An 11,574-nucleotide genomic window follows, 5' to 3' on the forward strand; every position below is an offset into this window, starting at 1 on the left:
TCGACCTCCGGCTCAGGGTGCCCTGGTGCCACGTGCACTTATGGACACCCTTGTGCTCGAACATGGTGTTCGTGATGGACAAACTGTGACTAGCACAGAAGTCCAACAACTGAACACCACTCGGGTTCAGATCGGGGAGGCCGTGCTTCCCGATCACCCCCCTCCAGGTCTCACTGTCGCCGCCCACGTGGGTGTTTAAATCCCCCAGGAGAACAATGGAGTCCCCAGTCGGAGCGCTATCTAGTACCCCTCCCAGGGACTCCAGGAAGGTCGGGTCAACTTATTTTTTCTACATGCCCAGAACATGAATGTGCACAATACATGAGTAATAAATACATTTGGACAAATTCCACTTAATGTTTCCACTGAAATTGTACAATGGCAAAACCATTTTGTTATTTAAAATAAAGTTGAACAAAATATTTGTCCATCTGCTTACCTCTAAACTGTTTCCTGTGGAGTTTATAAAATAAAATGATCCAGCACTGAACATTTGTGCAAATGTTCTCTTAAGTGGAGTTTCAGCAAAAAACAACTGCAGCACGATGAAGATCAGAGAGAACAAATGAAATGATCGGGTGTTTCAGCTAAATTCTGACTTCCTAAAGTCTTTAATTTTGCTTTGTGCTTTGTGACTCCTCATTACTAAGCAACAGGTGCCAAGATGCTTTATGACTCATCAGCATGGGGGAGGGGGAAGCTTTGTGCTTTATGACTCAAAAGCATGGGGGAGGGGGAGCTTTGTGCTTTATGACTCAAAAGCATGGGGGAGGGGGGAGCTTTGTGCTTTATGACTCAAAAGCATGGGGGAGGGGGAGCTTTGTGCTTTATGACTCAAAAGCATGGGGGAGGGGGAGCTTTGTGCTTTATGACTCAAAAGCATGGGGGGGGGTAGGTTTTTTTCTTCTTTTTTTTTGATTGTCACAGAAAATATTTTATATGAGTTCAACTACTTAACTGGTACTTATAAAAGTAAACTTTTTTGGTTCGCAGATTAGCTTTTCAGCTAACTTCAAAAACCATCAGTGGACTAATTAGCGTCCGATAAATTTAGTTCCGATAACTTTTAGACTTTTTTTACATAGTTAATAACGGTGAAAAACATTTATAAACCCTCTCCAATATGAATATTTAATATATCACCTTACTTTGGATGACCTTGAAGGGTCAAAGTCTGATCTTAAGTGTTTAACTCAAACACTTTGGATCCAATTTGGATTAAACAGTGTGGAAGAGCTGAGTATTAGTCAAGAATAAGGTAGTTCAACTTTGGATGGAATAGATCACATGTCAAGGCCACACACCACCAAATATGTTCTGGTCTCACTGTTTCACAAACAATCAATTTGCCCGTTCGTGTCCTGTAAATGTTTAGAGGCAGTTAGCTTCCACAAACTCATCGGAAGTAACTCGATCAAGTGCAGAGAGGCCTGGTACCAAAGAGATCCCACAGGGTCATTTCAGGTCACCAGTTATCCAGGTCTGACAAACTTTCAGTTTAACCAACCGTGAAGTCTTTCATTTGTACACTGTAAAAAAAAAAAAAAAAAAAATTCCTTTGTTTTTAAAGAAACATTTGGCAGCTGTGGTGGCCGGGGGAAATTCTGTAAAAATTACAGTGAATATGTAAATGGTTTTACAGAAAATATGTAAGTTTTACACTGTAAATCTGTTGTCATTTTATTGTCGATAGAAGATAAAATCAAAATGGTCAACTTGTGTTTAAATATCCGCAAAATGTAGTTTAAACAGACACATCGCCTCTTTTTGAAAACCCTTAATTTTCAGTATTTTACAGTATTTTTGAAAATTCTCATGTGTAAAGTTTAACTTAGGCCTTGAGACGTGACCATTTATTTTTCATTTTTGTAGCGCACATCTGGTAACTACTGGGAAATGACTTTTAAAATTTCTTTATCTATTGATATGTAATTTCAGCCTGTTACCGCTTGAAAAGATTTGCACATTTCCTAGAAAAAAAAATCATTAGAATTGATGGCTGACTAAAGCCTAGATGGAGGTAGAACCCAGGCTCTTCTGTACATAAATGCACTACAGGTAAGCCCCTGGGTTCGAGGATGAAAACGTGGCCGCCTGCTTGATGCATGTTTGTGAAAGCAAATCAGAAATTACAGATTGCACTGATAAAAGCTGGTCTGAGTTCATAGAATCATCAAGAGCTTAGATCTCACTGTCAAAGTATGAAGGACTTGAAAGTACTGTGGCCTTGGAGGCAGTTGAGAGGTGAGAAATCATGTACACTCCAAAACACTGCAGCTGCGTTTCGTTACGTTCACCTGCTGCCTCTCTTTAACATGAAGAGCTCTTACAAGTTTTGGATGTTGAACTCAACTTTACAATTTCATAAATGGAGACTTTGTGGTGTAAAGACAAGAGCACTATGGGTTTTCACAAGTTGCTTGTGACATGACAACTGAGCAGACATGCAACAGGGACACAAAGACTAAAGGCGGAATGGTGGGATTCATTCTTAACAAGGGTGCATCTCAAAGATGGATCCTGTCTCATCCAGAGAGGGCAGCAATAACAAGATCTTGTTTCCAGTATGCTGGGAGGGATGTCAAGGGATGGACATGGACGGATCTACATGGACCCCATTCCAAGAGGGAAGAAGCTGTTATCTGCCAAATCACTGAGTGTATGGAGGGATCCCTTTACCTATGATTCCAAGAATCTAGTCCATATTGTCTCTGGAGTAATGGTCCCTGATGCCATTGTGTGGGAGTTTGGCCTTTTATTTATTTAATTTATCATTAATATTGCATGTTGATGGTTTGTTTACTTTGCTGTGCTTGATACTTTTTTGTATGTATTTATTTTTGCTGTGTTTTGGGAGTGTTGAGTTGTGTCTAGGCCACACCCACTCTTCCCATGGACTGAGGAGCAAGTGAGTACACCTGCTGCTAATCAGGAAATTAGTGGCAAGAGTGTAAAAGACAATGAGCAGGAGACGAGGAGGAGGGAAGGAAGAGGAAGGAAAGGAAAAGCGGAGGAAGGACGGCGAGCAGAGGGGACATGTGTGTGGCTGCAGACGTCCACGGGCAGCTTTGAGCGAGGGTTAAACCTGGGGCGAACGCGTGGAGCCTCGCTGACAGAGGGTTCCGCCAGTCGTTCCCAGCAGACCCTCACGATATGTTTGTGCCTGCCAGGTCTGACCGGCTTCCTCCCCTCCCAGCGGATCCAACTCACCACCAGCTGGTGATCGGTTGACAGCTCTGCCCCTCTCTTCACTCGAGTGTCTGAGACACATGGCCGAATGTCAGATGATACGACTACAAACTCAATCATCGACCTCCGGCTCAGGGTGCCCTGGTGCCACGTGCACTTATGGACACCCTTGTGCTCGAACATGGTGTTCGTGATGGACAAACTGTGACTAGCACAGAAGTCCAACAACTGAACACCACTCGGGTTCAGATCGGGGAGGCCGTGCTTCCCGATCACCCCCCTCCAGGTCTCACTGTTGCCGCCCACGTGGGTGTTTAAATCCCCCAGGAGAACAATGGAGTCCCCAGTCGGAGCGCTATCTAGTACCCCTCCCAGGGACTCCAGGAAGGTCGGGTCGACTTGTTTTTTCTACATGCCCAGAACATGAATGTGCACAATACATGAGTAATAAATACATTTGGACAAATTCCACTTAATGTTTCCACTGAAATTGTACAATGGCAAAACCATTTTGTTATTTAAAATAAAGTTGAACAAAATATTTGTCCATCTGCTTACCTCTAAACTGTTTCCTGTGGAGTTTATAAAATAAAATGATCCAGCACTGAACATTTGTGCAAATGTTCTCTTAAGTGGAGCTTCAGCAAAAAAAAAAACTGCAGCACGATGAAGATCAGAGAGAACAAATGAAATGATCGGGTGTTTCAGCTAAATTCTGACTTCCTAAAGTCTTTAATTTTGCTTTGTGCTTTATGACTCCTCATTACTAAGCAACAGGTGCCAAGATGCTTTATGACTCAAAAGCCTGGGGGAGGGGGGAGCTTTGTGCTTTATGACTCAAAAGCATGGGGGGGGGGGAGCTTTGTGCTTTATGACTCAAAAGCCTGGGGGGGGGGGGAGCTTTGTGCTTTATGACTCAAAAGCATGGGGGGGGGGAGCTTTGTGCTTTATGACTCAAAAGCCTGGGGGGGGGGGGAGCTTTGTGCTTTATGACTCAAAAGCATGGGGGGGGGGAGCTTTGTGCTTTATGACTCAAAAGCCTGGGGGGGGGGGAGCTTTGTGCTTTATGACTCAAAAGCATGGGGGGGGGGAGCTTTGTGCTTTATGACTCAAAAGCCTGGGGGGGGGGGGGGAGCTTTGTGCTTTATGACTCAAAAGCATGGGGGGGGGGAGCTTTGTGCTTTATGACTCAAAAGCATGGGGGAGGGGTAGGTTTTTTCTTTTCCTTTTTTGATTGTCACAGAAAATATTTTATATGAGTTCAACTACTTAACTGCTAATTATAAAAGTAAACTTTTTTGGTTCGCAGATCAGCTTTTTAGCTAACTTCAAAAAACATCAGTGGACCAATTAGCTTCCAATAAATTTAGTTCCGACAACTTTTAGACTTTTTTACATAGTTAATAATGGTGAAAAACATTTATAAACCCTCTCCAATATGAATATTTAATATATCACCTTACTTTGGATGACCTTGAAGGGTCAAAGTCTGATCTTAAGTGTTTAACTCAAACAGTCTGGATCCAATATGGATTAAACAGTGTGGAAAAGCTGAGTATTAGTAGAGGATGGCATTTTTCGGGAATTCCCGTGGGTCACATGATTCCCGCGGGATGGGGGTCAAAATTTGATCAATCACGTGATTGGGATGGGACGTCGAATAAAATGAACGGGAGCAGACAGGAGCGGGATTGCCAAAAATAGATGATGATTTTCATTTAATTAAAACAACCAAAACACGTTCACACTGCGATCAGACGCTACAAATTTGCGGGGGTCGCGTGGCGACGGACGCGCCTCCTTCACCCGGTGCGTCATCAAATAGGAGGAGCTTCCATTCCGCTCGCCGGCTCCGGTTGTCAGTTAACATGACGGATGTTGATCACACGGAGCGAGTTGTTGTGGAAAGCTCATTATCAGTATCATTATTTGCTTCAGGAGCTGTGTCTGGATGACGACCGTCCTTCCACCTCTGCAGACGCAGTTTGAGGACCAACTGTCCCGTTCACGCGCGCGCATGTAAACAATAATAATAAAAAAAAGAAACTCTGCTGTCTGCTGTGGTATTGTTGCTTGCTCTCCCCCCCAAAACTCTGTCATAATTGTGTTTATAAACCAGTCACCATGTGTTTTATTATACATCTGTGTAGTTAATTAATAAAGTAGACGAGTCGCTCGCGCGCGCGTTAAAAAAAAGAGAGAAAAAAAAACAAAACTCAGGGGGCGTCGGACTGGGGGGTAAAGGGGACTATGTAACCAGGGCCCAGAGCATGGGGGGCCACAAAAACCTGACATTAAATACATTTTTGTGTTGCATATTATTAATGTCCATACAATTCATGTTGTAAATGAATATAATTAGAATGAATGTATAAATGTTGCAAAACATAATTCTGCTCTAACAATAATATTGAAAGATCTCTGAGGGCCCTTCACCCCTGCACAGTTGTATAATGGTTTAGTCCAGGCTCACAGGCGGCACACACACACACACACACACACACACACACACACACACACACACACACACACCCCAAATGGGATCTCACAAGAGAGAAAACTGACCCACCTTTCGTCAAAAAAGTGACAGCTGCCAATCAAAATCGACTGTCACTAAGCCCCGCCCCCTCTATGACGCCACAGCCAATCAGAATCGATGACGTCACTATGTCCCGCCCCTAAGCCCCTCCCCTAGTCCCGCCTCCAAGCCCCGCCCCTTATGACGTCACAGCCAATCATAATCGATGACGTCACTATGCCCCGCCCCCTAAGCCCCGCCCCTAGTCCCACCTCCGAGCCCCCGCCCCTTATGACGTCACATCCAACCAGAGTAGATGACGTCAGTATGTCCCGCTTCTAAGCCCCGCCCCCGGCTCCTCCCCTAGTTCCGCCCCTGGCTCCTCCCCTAGCCCCACCCCCCAAGCTCCTCCCCTAACCCCGGCCAAGCACCGCCTCCAAGCCATACCTCCCCTCCCACCCAGGGTCTAATATTTTAATGTCATTTTATTTCATGAATTAAAGAACGATTAAAAATACCTAGATCTTTTTAATGTATTAAAGAATTAACTAATTCTGAAATAATTAAACATAAATCAGTGTCTATTATTTAATGCCCCTTTAATATTTTTAATTCTTAAATTATTACGTTTCCTTTTCTGTTTTTTAATTCGTAAATTAAAGAAGGGGGTACAAATAGCCGTCTCTCGGCAGTAAGTCTTTGCAGCAAGACGGTCAAATACCCACGCATAGAGCCGCTCGCGGAAACATGACCCCACGGCTGTAAAACCTGTTGCAGACGCTAACTGTGTGTGTGTGTGTGTGTGTGTGTGTGTGTGTGTGTGTGTGTGTGTGTGTGTGTGTGTGTGTGTGTGTGTGCGTGTGTGCGTGTGTGCGTGTGTGCGTGTGTGTGTGTGGCGGGACACCCGCTGAGCGGAGATGCTGCCCCGAGGTGATGAATCCGAAGAACAATAAACAAAGCTCCTTATCACTCACGCCAAATGGTGTTTCTTTTAAGATATTACCCGATCATCATGGTGCGCGGGACACCCGCTGATCGGAGATGCCGCCCAGAGGTGATGAAGGCGGAAAAAAAAAACAAAGTTTCTTCTTCCGTCACTTCCCGGCAGGGGTGGCTGGCACAGAAAAGAGGAGGTGGAGTGCTGAAACAACTAATCGATTTAATCGATTAGTAAAATAGTTTTCAACTAATTTAGGTCATCAATTAGTTGTTAAATAACTTTGTTTTACCACAAATGTTTCATTTCGTCCATATAAATCAAACCGTTCTGCAGTGGGGCTTTGCTTTGAACCTTGAACCAATCGAAGCAATGATTCGCAGATCGAAGCAGTGATTCGCAGATCGAAGTACTGCTTAGATCTGGTGCTTTGTTTTATTAAATGGACTGCATTTATATAGCGCTTTTCCATCTGCATCAGATGCTCAAAGCGCTTTACAATTATGCCTCACATTCACCCCGATGTCAGGGTCAGGGTGCTGCCATACAAGGCGTTCACTACACACCGGGAGCAATAGGGGATTAAAGGGCCCTTAGTGATTTTCCAGTCAGGCAGGGATTTGAACCCATGATCTTCTGGACTCAAGCCCAACACCTTAACCACTAAGACCATCACCTTTATTTCGCTTAATCTTAATTTTTCCCCACTAAAACCCTAAAGAGCATATGTCTGTGAGTAATATTTACCTTTTTATGTTAATCTGACCTGTTATGCGCAGGGGTGGGCGTCGAGGGCCGAGACACTGCAGGTTTTCCGTGTAACCAATCACCTCAGCAGGTGGGTTGCTGATGAACATAAACACCTGGTTGTCAATGAAATCACCTGCTGAGGCGATTGGTTGCATGGAAAACCTGCAGTGTCTCGGCTCTTTATGGCACATGATTGCCCACCCCTGTATGGTCTTCTGAAACAGTTGATAGATGTATTTTATAACTTAAAAACGGGACCGATGCTAACACGTTAGCATGTCTATGGCGTTTACAATGTTGAAGTTAGCATGAAGCTGTTTCAGCTGTCAGCACATTTGTTTTCTTTATAATAATTCATGGCTCAGCGTTTGTTGTCGTAAAAGAGTCAAATGTATTACAAATTGTAATATTTTATTCATTTACTTTTATTCATATATCAATAATAATAATAGAAACAACAACAATAATAGTAATAATAACTAATAATGGCACAAAGTTTTAGAGAAACGGACCAAAAGAATCTGATAAAACAAAACAGAAAAGATTAAACCAACTAACAAAGAACATAAATAAATATAGAAATGTTTCCTGTGAACACCTAGTGACTCTTAAACCTCCACTTCATCCCTGTTTTATTAAGTTTAATGACAATTTGTTTTGGTCAAACCACATCTAAGCTGTGTTTTTACACAAAAAAAATAAAAAAATAAAATGCAGTAAACTGCACATTTGTGTCTTTTTTCATGAAAATATCTTATTAAATATAACATATTACACTTTCGTCAGGCCTTTAAAATACTTTGTGGTCTCTTGCTGTAATATGTTGTCAGTGGTTGAGATAGTTGCTGTAGGTATCTACACCTGATGGAAATCTCTTTGTGGCGTGTCGGTGATGTATGTATGTGCAAAATAAAACAAAACACTACTCCAGGTATGACAGTATAACATAACTTTAGTAGAAGGTCAAACGTTGATGTTGTGTGACAAAGGCCTTTTAATAATAACTCACTTAAAGAAATAATGGCAAAACTCACATGTAAGTAAAAAAAAAAAAAAAAAAAAAAAAAAAACATTAATCGAAAAATAATCGATCGATTGAACTGATTAGTAAAATAATTGTTAGTTGCAGCCCTGGTGTTTAGGCTGAAATAAAATATGTCTTTCCTAAAAAAATCAAAGTCTGGATTTCAAAAAAGAAGAGAAAAAAGGACAGGGAAAGAAAACTAAATGAGGGAAAGCAGCTGCTAACCAAATTATTTGAAAACAGAGGTGAACTTGAAAGCTAGCTATATTGAGTTGGGGGGTCTGGGGGACCAAATCGCACCATTTTCTAGAAAAATGGTACAGTTTGGTCCCCCAGATCCCCCAACTCAATATTACTCCCCCAACTTTAAAAAGGGTTCTGATTCCCAGGTGTGATCTAAGGTATACATGATTTAGACCTGGTTTGACTACGCATTAGAAATGTGGTGGTTGCGTTAATAAAAAAGAACATAACAGTGGGGGGGTCTTCAATATGGCTAGTACCTAGGGCCCACAATGTGGTGGTGCTACTGCTCGCTCCAAAAACTCTCTCATAATTATGAAATAAATGACAAAAGAGACATAAGTCCTGCTCACAGGCTGCTACCAGATACAGGACATTCAGTCAAACTCCAGACATCTCCACGTCACAAGGACATACAGGAGTGGGATGGGAGTGGGACTGATTTTGAGTGGGAGTGGGAGGGATTGGGAGTCATCATTACAGGAGTGGGACGGGATGGGATTTATTTTTTTTACTCCAGTCCGGGATTGGGCAGGATGGGATTTTTTTTTTCTGAGAGCGGGATGGGACGGGAGTGAAAATCCACTCCCGTGTCATGCTCTGGTAGGGTGTAATACCAGCTATAAATATAGCAGATACATTTTCTGGCAGGCTGACAGATGCTGGCTGCCACAATCTGTTTCCCCTATGCAACTGTAGCAAATAAGACAAAACTTCCTTAAATTTACTGTAATAATTGGGTGTGAATTAAGGTAAATATGAAGTAAAAATAACTGATGGTAGGGTGTAATACCACCAATAAAGATAGAGGACACATTTTCTGGCAGGCTGAAAGATGCTAGCTGCCACAATCTGTGTACTCTATGCAACTGTAATAAATAAATCCGCAAATTTACTGTCGCAATTGGTTATGGACTAAGGTAAATATGAAGTTGAAATAACTGATGGTTGCGTGTAATACCAGCGATAAATATCGCGGATAAATTTTCTGGCAGGCTGACAGATGCTAGCTGCCACAATCTGTTTCCCCTATGCAACTGTACTAAATAAAGACACAAATTCCCCAAATTTACTGTAATAATTGGGTATGAACTCAGGGAAATATGAAGTTGAATTAACTGATGGTAGGGTGTAATACCAGCTATAAATATAGCGGATAAATTTTCTGGCAGGCTGACAGATGCTAGCTGCTACAATCTGTTTCCCCTATACAACTGTAGCTAATAAAGACAAAACTTTCCCAAATTTACTGTAGCAGTTGGGTATGAACAATGGTAAATATGAAATTGATATAACTGATGGTAGAGTGTAATACCAGCTATAAAGATAGGGGATACATTTTCTGGCAGGCTGACAGATGCTAGCTGCCACAATCTGTTTCCCCTATGCAACTGTAGTAAATGAAGACACAACTTCATTAAATTTACTGTAATAAATGGGTATGAACTAAGGTAAATATAAAGTTGAAATAACTGATGGTAGAGTGTAATACCAGTTATAAAGATAGGGGATACATTTTATAGCAGGCTGACAGATGCTAGCTGCCACAATCTGTGTCCCCTATGCAACTGTAGTCAATAAAGACAAAACGTCTGCAAATTTACTGTCGCAACTGGTTATGAACTAAGGTAAATATGAAGTATAAATAACTGATAGTAGGGTGTAATACCAGCTTTAAAGATAGGGGACACATTTTCTGGCAGGCTGACAGATGCTAGCTGGCTTATGTCAGCGCTGCACTGAGTGCGTGTGTGTTACCAGGTGTCGCCAGCCTATATATAAAGGGCAAATTTGTATTTTGGTGCTAAGGATCCAAGGTATTTCTTTATCAATGTGTTTATGATTTTTGGGATACAAATTAAAACACACAATTGCAACACAACCTTCTTGTGACCTTTGACCTCAGGCCTGCCAGCTGGACTTTGGTTTCTCCCCCATAGAGGGGACGCGGTCCTTATCTGTGTGAAACTTTTACTGATGCTGAAGCTCAGTTCGAAGTGTCGCCGTCAATAAAAATTGTTTTTGGGGTGATTTTCTGAAATTTAACCTTTGACCTGACTGCGGTCTCAGAAAGTTGTCTGATGTGTAGTGAGACGTTTGATTATCTTCTCATTTTTACCAAAAATCCTCACACACCATCACCCCACAGCGCCTCCACCTGGAACACAGCAGTGAATACACACAATCACTTTGAATAGTCCTCCAGGTGGCGCCACAGAGCCACAAATAACTCAGGGTTTTGAACCAATTTCCATTCAGAGGAAAATATTCAGACTTTTTGTTGAAATAAAGAAAATGTGACAATATTTGTGACAGACTGGCGTCCTGTCCAGGGTGGACCCCGCCTACCACCCTATGACTGCTGGGATAGGCTCCGCCCCCTGTGACAATGTGACGTCTTTGTGTCTGTTGTCCTGTTTGTCTTGTGTGTGTCAGATGACGTGTGAACATTAGAGGTGTAATAATATTCAGCTCCTGGTTCACACTTTGACAAACTCACCAGATTTAGAACAAAACACAAACTCAGACTGTGAAAAATTACTTTATTCCTCCTCAAGACTCAAGTGGACAAAAACACATTTTATGAGTTTGAACATTTTTACAGTTTAATGAGATTTTTTGGGAGGAAAAACAAAAAACAACAAGATGTTTTACTTGGACATAGATCCACCTGTCTGATGGCTGCAGGTGGGCGGAGCCACAATGAAGACGTCCAAATGATGTGTGATCAGACAGACACACAGACAGACAGACAGACAGACAGACAATCAACACATCAAACTGCTTTGATCAGGAAAAAGACAATCAGGAGAGACAGATTTCAAGCTGTCAATCATGAACAGACTGTCCCAGAGACAACAATAAGTGGACTCTGTTTATTGTTTGTTTCTGTGAAAAAACAAACAAACAAAC

The 11,574-nt window shown here is 42.1% G+C and overlaps 1 long non-coding RNA gene across 1 annotated transcript; it reads left to right on the top strand.

Annotated features, from left to right (window-relative positions):
- Positions 1-1,622: 1,622 nt before the first annotated feature.
- Positions 1,623-11,574, top strand: LOC117521634. The gene is made up of 3 exons (XR_004564004.1): positions 1,623-1,633; positions 6,019-6,028; positions 11,426-11,574. It is a non-coding gene; the product is annotated as an uncharacterized LOC117521634 (long non-coding RNA).

Source organism: Thalassophryne amazonica, chromosome 12 (genome assembly GCF_902500255.1).
Source record: "Thalassophryne amazonica chromosome 12, fThaAma1.1, whole genome shotgun sequence".
NCBI classification, from domain to species: domain Eukaryota; kingdom Metazoa; phylum Chordata; class Actinopteri; order Batrachoidiformes; family Batrachoididae; genus Thalassophryne; species Thalassophryne amazonica.